The sequence below is a fragment of the Ictalurus punctatus genome, chromosome 22, assembly GCF_001660625.3.
Source record: "Ictalurus punctatus breed USDA103 chromosome 22, Coco_2.0, whole genome shotgun sequence".
Taxonomy (NCBI): Eukaryota; Metazoa; Chordata; class Actinopteri; order Siluriformes; family Ictaluridae; genus Ictalurus; species Ictalurus punctatus.
In genome coordinates this window covers 3,723,307-3,735,765 of record NC_030437.2, presented here as the reverse complement: position 1 = coordinate 3,735,765, position 12,459 = coordinate 3,723,307, and the positions used below count along the sequence as shown (strand labels likewise).

The 12,459-nt window shown below is 38.6% G+C and overlaps 1 protein-coding gene across 2 annotated transcripts in view; it reads left to right on the top strand.

The window, feature by feature from the left end:
- trpm3 (transient receptor potential cation channel, subfamily M, member 3) overlaps positions 1 to 12,459 on the top strand; it is a 178,663-nt gene that overhangs the window by 106,192 nt on the left and 60,012 nt on the right. The window lies entirely within an intron of this gene.

Below are 12,459 nucleotides of genomic sequence, written 5' to 3'. Positions count from 1 at the left end.
AAAATGTTTTAAACTAATAATTTATTTACAACTATCTCCAGGTTCTTACCCATTTCTGTCACTGGATTTCTGACCTATAAATGATTTTTGAGTGGGTTTTCAACCCATACCAATGTTCTTTTGCCATTTAGTTCCTTTAATTATGCACACCAAGCCAAACAGCAAACTTATCAAGAGTATAAATATCACTCTGATTCCGGTGCAGCAAATTAACGAGTATAGTAAGTGTGAAATCACCTTTGGGTACACAAAGGCAGTGGTGGAGAATTACACATAAAATCTGTTCTTCAGTGTCATGCTTGGAATATTAATGTGTTATTGTAGGTAGAGTTCAGCCAGGTGTTATAGGACTTTTGAAAGTTGTATGTCCAAATTGGGTTGGCATTAGGGGTGATTAGCATAGACAATATAATGCTTTAGGCTGTGTATATTTAGTATGTTGGAGTTCTTTGGTCCTTGTATAATCAATTTGGGTTGGTGTTGTAGTGATTTAGGCCTTGTATATTCAGTTTGGGTTGCTGTTGTAGTGATTTAGGCCTTGTATATTCAGTTTGGGTTGATGGTGGAGTTCTTTGGGCCTTGTATATTCAGTTTGGGTTGGTGATGGAGTTCTTTGGGCCTTGTATAATCAGTTTGGGTTGGTGCTGGAGTTCTTTGGGCCTTGTATAATCAGTTTGGGTTGCTGTTGTAGTGATTTAGGCCTTGTATATTCAGTTTGGGTTGGTGTTGGAGTTCTTTGGGCCTTGTATAATCAGCCAAAGGTGGTGTTGGAGTTCTTTGGTCCTTGTATAATCAGCCAGGTTTGGTGTTGTAGTGATTTAGGCCTTGTATATTCAGTTTGGGTTGCTGTTGTAGTGATTTAGGCCTTGTATATTCAATTTGGGTTGGTGTTGTAGTGATTTAGGCCTTGTATATTCAGTTTGGGTTGCTGTTGGAGTTCTCTGGGCCTTGTATAATCAATTTGGGTTGGTGTTGGAGTTCTTTGGTCCTTGTATAATCAGCCAGGGTTGGTGTTGTAGTGATTTAGGCCTTGTATAATCAGTTTGGGTTGGTGTTGGAGTTCTCTGGGCCTTGTATAATCAGTTTGGGTTGGTGTTGGAGTTCTTTGGTCCTTGTATAATCAGCCAGGGTTGGTGTTGTAGTGATTTAGGCCTTGTATAATCAGTTTGGGTTGGTGTTGGAGTTCTCTGGGCCTTGTATAATCAGTTTGGGTTGGTGTTGGAGTTCTTTGGTCCTTGTATAATCAGCCAGGGTTGGTGTTGTAGTGATTTAGGCCTTGTATAATCAGCCAGGGTTGGTGTTGTAGTGATTTAGGCCTTGTATAATCAGTTTGGGTTGGTGTTGTAGTGATTTGGCCTTGTATAATCAGTTTGGGTTGGTGTTGTAGTGATTTAGGCCTTGTATAATCAGTATGGGTTGCTATTGGAGTTCATTGGGTCTTGTATAATCAGTTTGGGGTGATGTTGGGGAGAATTTAAGCCTTGGAATATTAGTTCAGGTGGGTGTTGAGAGTCTTTATCCTTGTATGTTTAGTTTGGGTAGGTATTGAGGGGATTTTAGATGTTCAGTAGGAGCAGTCGATGATCAGCAGGCTTCAGTCATGGACATTCAGAATGGGTGGCCATTGTGAAGCTTTATGCAAAGTGTGTTTCATTTTGGTGGGTGTTGTGGGACTTTTCTATTCAGTCAATGTAGTTAATGGGGTGTTTAGGATTCTATTTTCAGTTTGGTATGGTGTTGATGGACTTGTGTTGTATGTTTGCTTTGGCTTAAGGTCTTATATGTTCGGTTTGGATGGATGCTATTGGGCTTTAGTATGTATGTTCATTAGAAGTGGCTGTTGTGGGGCTTAAGCGATTATCTATTTAATTCAGGCTAGTGTTGGTGGCATTATGTTTTGTTCAGTTGGATGTTGTAGGGTTTGAGGCATTGGATTTTCTCTTTAGGTCAGGGTTTTCAATCCATTAGTATTCAATTCAAGTACTGCATGGAAATCATTTTTGTCCCCCTAATCCATCTCCACTGACCGCAACTAACAGCCAAGCCACAGCTCATACAGTTAATTAGGAATGGGACTGATGTCTGGGATCTGCTGGAGGAAACAGGAAGTGGTTATTAGGAATTGAGTGTTTGACCCGCACTCCCCTCCCCAGAGTCATGTGACTTGTGGACTTCCCTTTGTCATCCTATGCCTGGGATTATAGAGGGGGCGGGGAAGGCAAAGGGATGTCCAATTGTCATCAACAGCATCTACATCCATGCAGCAATTATGATAAATGATTAACGGTTAAAAAAAAATTAACAATAAAAGTTATAGGTGAAAGTAGAACATGATCCTATCTGCTACTGGATATGAAAAATTATATGAGTGATGAGTGTGAACCACAGTCTGTTTCAAATATTAATCTCAGTGCTTGGTCAGATTTAAATAACATTCAAATAACAACAGCGATCAACAAAGATCTGCATCACCCCATGCTGGTACTGTTTATTCCGAATGAATGATATTAAAACAACTGCAGTATGAAAATGTACTCAGAAAGTGTTCCTCTTCTACCGTGCCTTCCAGAATTATTGGCATCCCTCATGAAAATGAACAACAATAATAACGGACATGAAATGATATTTTGAAGAAGGGCACGGTTTTCTTAGTGGTGTTTTATAGCTGTTTTCGAAACCTGACGACCACAAGAATCACATAAACTGTGGAACTTTTTATCTCCGTCATCTTCCTCATCCTCATTGTGGACTCATGATTCCAATAGCCGGCAAAATCTTAAGTGTTAAAGACATGTAAAACTTTTACATTTATTAACACCCTAATTGTAATCAAAAGCAACAACAGCGTTCTGCGAGCAAATGAAAAATAGCATGTTCATTTGTTTGACATATTCTTTAGAGGTGTCAAAAAAATTTGCCGCATACATTTTTAAGAAAAAGAAAAATCATATTAATTGAGTGGAAAATTGTAATTAATGTGTGTAATTTATACAAACCGGTTTTGCTCGATTTTATGAAGGGTGTTAATAATTCTGGAGGACAATGTATTTCCTCATTTTGCTGAGTGACTATCATCCCCGGGGCATCAACGGTTTAATTTGAGCAGCTGATTACAATTTTAATTATATGGCATCACCACTCGTTTTCTTTGCACTTCTTTGGTTCAACATTCTGCTGGGCATAAGACACTGGTTTTAATTACACAACATAATGACTGGATTAATGTAAGCTTGCTAGTAAATTTGACTTCTAGTTGTCATTACACAAAATGGTCGATCAGTTAGAAGCTGGCTTGTTGTGAACTAAGTCAGCTAAGGTAACTATTTATCTAACTAACATTATCATGGTGCTGTATGTAGGCTAACGGATGGGCCAATATTTTAATTATTATTATTTTTTTTACCCAGAGGTTAAATTAGGATTTAGGATGTAGGGGAGCGCTATTTATTTCTTGGGCTATAACAATGTGGGAACTGTTGTCATTCATTTATACAAAGGAAATTTGTATATAAGTAAGTTTTCACTTTTCCTTGTATTCTTGGTAAGGATATGTAATATAGTAATGCATATAACTGAGCAAAACATAAGTTTAAACAAGTATATATTTTTTTAAAACAGCACAGGAAGTGGCCTCACTGTCCCTAGGTGATAAACATCATTTAAAACACTTGTGAAGAACCATACGCTACGTGGCTCTATTATGTTACTTTTTATGTGATTTAATGACAGGATGTACAAATTAAAATTATGTCCATGTTGTTCGGTTGTTGGATTTTCCTTCAGGCCAGGAGCAAAACTTGCTTTCAGAAATGAAAGTGTATCGATTTCCAAAAGCTAAAGCACAGCAAAACAGCTAGATCACTGAAGTGAACAGAGAACTCCAGGATCTATAACACACATATGATCTGAACTTATCTGAAATATTGCACACTTAAAAGTTTCACAGTTGCCTAACAAGAGTCATCAACATACCGTATCAGGGTCTAACGGACATTTAAAACCAGCGATCGATATGATTTGCATGTCGTAAACATGGTGAAACAGGTGAATACTCAGCTGAGTAATGCCCTAACTCACCAGCAAGCCACATTATAAGAGCAGGTATTTCTTACACAGCATCCAAACTCCAATAAGCTTTCACCGTCTCTCTGGTGTAAGCACACACCACTCTGTATCAGTAAGGTAATGATACACATAGTGTTAAGTCATTTCGCTTAACGGTTTTAGGCTTTTATTTATTTTTTTAAAGAGTCCTCACATTCTTATAACTCATTTATTGTTCATTCATTATATCTTATTTGTTCTCTTTTCAAGAGACTCAAGAAGGATGAACTAATCATCTTGTTTTGACAGCTTTGCAGTTAGAATAGAGTCTTTGGATATGGTATACGAATGGACATGCACGGTGTCTTTGTTTTCCTCATTGAAACAGTCTACAAAAACATTTAAATAAACATTAAATAAAATCCCTGTGTATGTGTGTGTGTGTGTGTATGTGTGTGTGTATGTGTAACTGAACATAAAAGTATAAAACTATTTTATTCTAAGTGCTTTGCAAAAGTCAAATGCCATAAGATCGAGTTTGTGATTGGTTGATTAAGTTGAACTAAAGCTCCGCCCTTGTTGGCCCGGAGAACGTGCTTCTCCATTCGGCTCATTTCAGCACCACGGACAGCTCAAGAGTGCATTATTATATTTCCTAAAGTTGGTTCTAAAAAAATTGGGGCCACTGAAAAGACCTGCTTTTATTTTAGTAGTTAATAAATGTGCTAAGTGTTGTCACATTCTTGACCAGCATATATGCCAAAATGTTTCACTGAACGAACCGATTCTATGACTGTCGTGCCATCAGGGTACCAGTTTTTCTAGCCTAAAACCTGCTTTAGGGCTCTGTGTGATGGTGGCATCTGTTGCTCCCTTGGCTTGAAAGGACTATTTCTGGATATCATTTCCTGCCACTTCCTTTGAACGTTTCCTCAGCGGGTTGTGGTATATTGGCGTAATTCCCACTGTACCATATGGGAATAGCCTTCTGGGTACTCTCTCTCTCATCGCTCTCTCTCTCTCTCTCTCTCTCTCTCTCTCGCATGGTTCTAATTTATCAACGCAAATTTTCAATGCATCCCTCTCGGTCTCTCTCTTTCTCCACCCCTGATGCTCCATTAAAAAGTAGACAAATGAAGAACTCGATATGTTGACTGGAATGATTCATTCATACGTCTGTAGCGCCAGGCCGCAATACACTCTGGGTGTGATGCCAGATCAGCAAAAGGCACCATGCAGACATATTCACACCTAGGAGCAATTTAGAGGAGCCAAATCACCTAACGACAGGTTTTTTGAGCGGTAGGAGGAAAGTGGAGAACCCAGAGGAATCCTTGAGGTAACACTGGACAGCAGAATTCCCTGGGAGGAGTCTCTCACTCAAAGAACATCCTCAACCATCCTACTTACTGTATTAGCTGGTTTATATTATAGTGGTTCCAAAAAGTCGACACACCCCTGTTAAAATGGCAGGTTTTTGTGATGTAAAAAAATATATAAAATAAACTAAACCATGATAAATCATGTCAGAAACTTTTCTATCTTTATTGTGAAATTGTAACCTATTGCTGTAGGCCTCTAACCCTGACCCTCCTGATCTTCTCATCAATTTTAGAGGAACGTCCTGGTCTTAATAATGTCACTGTTGTGACATATTTACTAAGTTTGTTGATTATTGTCTTTACAGTGCTGTACATATCCAATGCCTTAGATATGTTTTTGGAACCCTCTCCTGATTGATATTTTCCAACAATGGGATCCCGTACTTGCTTTGAAGGCTCTTGACGTCAGATGTAAATGTCAGGAAAATCCTATAGGAACATCTAGACTTTATTTGGGGTAATCAGTCATTTTAACTGATGGCAGGTGTTTACTAATTAGTATTTAACATGAGTTTGAATGTGATTGGTTGATTCTCAACACTGCCAGATTCTCAATTATAAAAGGATGTGCACACTTATGCAAGCTGGGTATTAGAAGTTTTTTTTTTTCCATCTAAAATAATTCTTATTGTTGTTCACTTTAATTAATAGGTTAAAATTTCATAATAAAGGTTAAAAAAAAAGAGATTCTAACATAATTAATCTTGGTTTCATTTTTTTACATCACAAAAACCTCCCATTTTAACAGGGGTGTGTAGACTTTTTTTATATATATATATGTATCCACTGTACTTTTTCAATGCTTCTTATTCATAACTCCATCTATCACAGGTAGCTAAACAAACAACAGCATTACCTCAGAAGCTTGTTGGAAAAACGTGTCTCATTGTTAAGGTTTTCATGCTTCATGGTAGCACAGTATCTCCGTCCAGAGTATTTTTGAATCGCAAATGTGAGCAAAAGCGTCGCACTGTACAGCCCTGTGATTACTGTAGATATTAAAACCGATTGTCAGTAGCAGAAGAATCTGAATCAGATTTTGAGTTATTGGACTGTACATAAGATCCACCGAGATGGTTGCTGGTAAGTACAAAATGAACCTTGCGCTTATTGTCCTGCAGTTAGACTCCTGCGTTTATTGTGGTCATAATTTCCCTACATTATGCTAGCACTCAATATTTCTCATACTCCTCATTTGTCTGTCGGGATAATCCTGATCGCTAATTGAATAAACATGAGCTCTTCAAGCACCAGATCAGTTTTTTTTATTATTATTATTAATCCCCGAATGTCTCTTTCTCATTTTCTTTCTCGCCTACCAACAGAACCCTTAAATCTTAGCGCATAACTGTTGTAAAATAAACAACAACCACATCACAATAATCTTCCATATTAACCAATCTATATGAAAATGTATGGTGATTGCTTTTAGGAGGATTTTCTCCAGTTTCTCCAAGCGCCACGCATCTATTTTGAGCAGCACATATTTATGTTTTACAGTTAATACCAGCACGGTCAGAGTCTTTTCTCAATATGCTTAATGGTTTATCCTCTAGCTTCACCTTCCTTTAATAAAACACTCATTTAGAGTCTCTTTAGGATCTGAGACTCAATAACGTGGCTGTAATAGTGATTAAACTGTAATAAAACTCTAGCTGTGCAAAAACTTTTCACTGGCAGCGTAACTTTGTGCCACTGTAGACTATTCGAAAGCTTAAATCCTGCTAGGTAATAAAACAATGAGACAGCTTACAAAATTAGCACTAGGTATAAATGAGCTAGGCATGACAGACTACATGGCTGTTACTTCTAGCTACAGTACCAGTTAGAGGTTTGGATACGCACGATGCAATGTATATATTTATTCTCTTAAAGACGTTTTGGTTTGAAGGTCAAAATAAAGGTACATGGTTAAAATTAGTTTCTAAGACTAATGTAAATAGAGAATTTAACCCTCATGTACACATTGAAAACTGAAACGCTTCCCCAGACAAGTAGTGTATAGTACAATAGTGTACATTTAGAACTTAGGAGAAGCAGTGGGGAGCTTCTGAAGAAGTCTGGTTAGAGTAGATGCTTAAGTAGATTATCAAGCATTTGGTGGGTTTTCTTACGGTGGTTGCTATTCTAGACTAGAAATGAACATGAGAATTTGAGACAGTGCACAAGCTCTGGAAAAGTTCGCTTTAAATGAGTTTGGCGACTTTTCTTGTCCTTCAGTTATGTGAAGGTTGACGCTTCAAGGTTGCCAGTTTATTACTGTAAGTGGCCAATCGAACATCCACTCCAGGTAGGTCGATAACAAGCTCAAAGCAAGGTTTCACAAATAAATTGTTTTCCCAAAGTTACAGCATGATGAATTACAATCCTTTTTTACAAAGGGATTATACACAATCCCTGTATGCAAACCTGAAATGAACCGCTAATGCGACTTTCTGTTTACGCCTTTGCTTGTCACACTGTGCTTTATGATCCTTGGCATCTTACAGACTATTTTGCTTTGCCTTTCTGCAGTAAATGGATTATTAGCTCTAGCGGCGCACTAAGACAATTTCTTATAAGACTTCTGCTCACAGTTGAAGAGGGTAATTTGGTGTCTGATCACTTTTGTTGCTAGGCAAACGTTTCACTGGATTTCTTCATTGTGTTCGCCTGTGCTGCTTTAAAAAAAATAAATAATAAATTGCCATTCATTTTTCACTCTTCTCACATACTTCTCTTTTGAACTTTAATTTGGATAGTAGATCATGTCTAGAAAGTTCAAACTACAAAACTACAATGGAGTCTGTTAGTGTGCCAGTGTGTTAGCAAACCTTAACTGTTTCCTTCAAGCACATTGTGAATGGTATTAAAATTTATACCACAGCACTGTTGCATTCTCAAATCTAATTGGTCAGAAAGTACTATAGCTCTGGCAGCATTTCTGGCTGCAAGGTAAATCAGAATGTGGGCATTTCAATGCATTATCGTTTCTATAGTAACAACTCATTCACATGGACTTGTATGGCTAACACTCCAGAAAATCTAAAACTAATAAGCTTTTCAGGAGAAGCACCTCATACCAACTGTGATGCACATGTTATGGCTTGGGGTTGCTTCACTGCCTCAGGGACTTGCATTCATTGATTCAACTATAAATTCTTCATCATATCAAAGAGTGCTTGAAGGTAATGTGAGGCCATCTGTCAGAGTTGAAGTTGAACTGAAAGTGGACCTTTCAACAGGATAATGATCCTAAGCACACGAGCAAATCCACCAAGGAACGGCTCAAAAAGAAGAAATGGAGGGTTTGGATTTGAATCCCGTTGAAATGTCGTGGGGGGATTTGAAACGGGCAAAACATGCAAGAAACCCCTCAAACATCATGCAACTGAAAGAATGGAACATGGAACATGGAAGAGTGGTCAAAAACTCCAGCAAGCCGGGTGGACAATTCTGCAAAGCACCTACAAGAAGTTATTTCTGCTAAAGAGGGCAATACTAGCTTCTGAGGCCAAGGGTCTACTTACTTTTTCCACAGAAGAATATCACATCTATTGATATTTCTGTTGAATAAATGATTGGAAAAGCTCATTTTCCTTGTAGTTTTGTTCAAGTGCATCAACTTTATTCATAGGCGCTGTTTCAAAGGAGGATCGAATGTTTGCTCGTCCAAATATGACAAAAAAGCCCACAGTTTCCATGGGGTGTACTTATTTTTTTCACACGACTGTATTTTTAGTCACTTCAGCCATTGACATGAATTATACCATGTAATGGATTACAAACTATTAAATATTTCAGGATAAATTCTAGAGTCTTAGACCATGTGGTAAGGTAAATAAAAGATCAAGTTTAACCCCCTTCTCTCTCTCTCTCTCTCTCTCTCTCTCTCTCTCTCTCTCTCTCTCTCACTGTCTCTCTTTGAACCGAAGTGTAAAATTAGAAGCTCCTGGACCTCATTTTCTCACTGTCTCATTTTCTCCAGCTCTCCTACAGTAGTGTCACAGCATCGGTTTAACACCTTGCAAAAAAAACAAACGGTGTCGTACCTTGTTAAATACCTCTGGCTATCACTTTCCCAAATATCACATTGCTATTCAATTTAATTGCTCAAGAAATCTATTGTTCTTTAGCTTATGCTATTTCGGTGTATTCAGAGCAGGACGGACCTACTTGGTGCTTTAATCCAGATACCAAAGCAACAGAATATATCACACATTTAATCACACCCAGTCTAAACCAATTCTCCTTGATAGTACTGTATGTAGCCATGTTGGAATGTAACCATGGAAACGCTGCTAAAAGAATATAAGGTAATGTTGTAATTAAACGGATCGGGTTTAAGAAAGAAACACTGCATAGGAAATGTGTGAATTTTAAAGTGATGGAAAGAATCCCATATAGCTCCCTCTGAAAAATAATCCGTATAAACAGTAAATCCGTAATACGCACGGATATGGGAATAAACGTTAGCTTCCGATCTTCAACTGTCCTGTTCGGATGAGCCGGTTCCCACTGTAAGCTTAGATTTGGCTGACAGGAGTAGAACCCGATGCAGTCTTCATCTGTGGTAGCCCATACACCTCAAGATTCGTCATGGTATGCATTCTGAGCTGCTTTTCTGTTCACCACGGTTGTAAAGAGTGGTTATTTGAGTTACCATAGCCTTCCTGGTCATTCTCCTCTCATCACCACATACCTGCTCACTGGAGGTTGATCAGCGATTTCTGAAAAACTCAAACAAGCCACCATGGTATGATCAAAGTCACTGAGATCACATCTTCCCCATTCTAATGTTTGACGTGAACATTGACTGAGGGTTTTGACCTGTATTTGCATGTTTTTATGCATTCTACTGGACGCCACATGATTGCTGATTGAATAATCACATGAATGACCAGGTGTCCAGGTGTTCCTGTTAAAGGAGTGGATGTCCTCAGGAAGGCACTCTGCTTTCAGTCCTCATAAGTGCATGAATGTGTGTTTAAACAGAGGGTATTTCTCTCGCAGTGGATTCAACAGGGCAGCCTTTCGGGTTTAAATGAAATCCACTTACACTACATGTGACTAAACAAGGCGGTCCTCCTAGGAGCTAAAAAGAGAAGAAGGGAGAGGCGAATATTTTTCACTCTTTTTTTTTGGTGCCAGTTGAGTGGTGTAATGACAGGGCTTTGAAGAGAGCGAAGGCTATAAATAGAGCCGCTTTATGTAACTGATCCCATTTTAGACGCAATGACAGCACATGTGGGAGCCTCAGTGTTCCCTCACTCTCTTTCTATCTCTCTCTCTCTCTTTCTTTTCGCATTTCTACCTGTCTGTCCAAGTCGTCGTCCTCCCCATCGCACCTTTTCCTACTGCTCCTATAGGCCGCCCGCTGTCGTTTTCCCTTTCTCTAAATCGTTCTCTTTCATTCCTGCACTCCCATTTTCCTGAATTATTCATGCACTTGGAGTGGGATCCCACTGCGGCATGCTGTTCGAAGTACAGACACAGTATTACAGCGTGACAGTCGATGTATTAGAGTGAGAGAGAGAGAGAGAAAGAGATAAAGAGAGAGAGTGAAAGCTGCCAAAGGTCTGAAGGGTTCATTCTTTTTCTTTGGACCCAGCTGCTTCATGCGCCACCTGTTAATCAACTCACAATCATGGCTAATTGTTCACAAAGCGATAGAGAGGAAGTGTTCATGCTGTCCTCACACAGCAGATGAGAAGCTGCTTGCTATAGGCTCTGTGTGTGTGTGTGTGTGTGTGTGTGTGTGTGTGTGTGTGTGTATGCATGTATACATGGTGAATGACCCTGACAGCAGGATCCCCAATGAAACCGTGTGAAAGGCCAGTCACCTGCAGAAAACTGGCCAACTGTCAATCTGTGTTTGCCAGGGCTTGTTCTCTCTCTCTCTCTCTCTCTCTCTCTTTCTCTCTCTCTCTCTCTCTCTCTCTCTCTCTCGCAAGGTTGCTTGTCATATGTAGCTTGACACTGTAGTCAAAGCCAAGAACAAAAGTGCCATCAGAAGGCAGAGAATAATTAACACAGTTATTGATCATTAACTAAGCATGAGGAAATAATAATAATATTTTGAAAATAATAATAATAATAATAATAATAATAATAATAATTTTTTTTTTTTAAATGAACCAATTATTCACAAAATGATTGCTTCAATCTTCAATATTTTAAGATTTAGCTTTAACCTGGATTATATCGCTTTACACCAAAGGATTGCTGAATTGTCTAATCTGATCTGGTCAACAGCAGCTCGGACAGTACGTCTGGCTCCAAGACAAATCACAGGTTTGCATTAATACGCTTGTTTCTATAGCAACCCCTCCTTCATGTGGAATGTTACATATTAATACTCTAATGCTAATTAGAAACAGGTCAGTACGGGTAAACTTTCTGTAAGTAGACATTTATTTGACATTGATGGATGGAGTCTCCAGTGTCAGCACTTCCACTCTGTGGATGACAGGCTGTGTTTTTATTCTACTTCTTCTTATTATTATTATTAATATTATTATTAACCTTAATAGATAGAAATAAAGAGAGGTGGGTGAGGATGAATCAGACACTGCAGCTCATTCAGTTAGAGGAAACAATGGTTTGTTTTCGTTTTTAACAGTAGTTCCGCTTTGCGTCACATCACCCTGCCGTCGATTCTCTTCCTATAACAGCATGCCCCCCCCCCCGCTCCGCCCCCCACCCTCGTGTTTAATTCTTTACTTATTATCTGTGAATCACTCTGCACCGATGTTTATTTTAAAACAAGAAGCATTTTAAGACTGACAAATCCATTCACAAAGGGTTGAATTGCTATTTCGTTAAGCTTGAATGTTTAAAGCTGAAATCTGGCTCGACAGATCGTTGATTAGCTCTTAATAAACTCGCTCGTAGACAAATATTTGTGAATACGAGACGTCCCTTTTGCACCAAAATGTATAATATGAATATTCTTTAAATAATAATAATTTTAAAAAAAACATGCACTGAATTGTACCACTATAGCATTATTTCCTTCCCATTTCAATTCTTTACAGCTTCATCAACATGACTG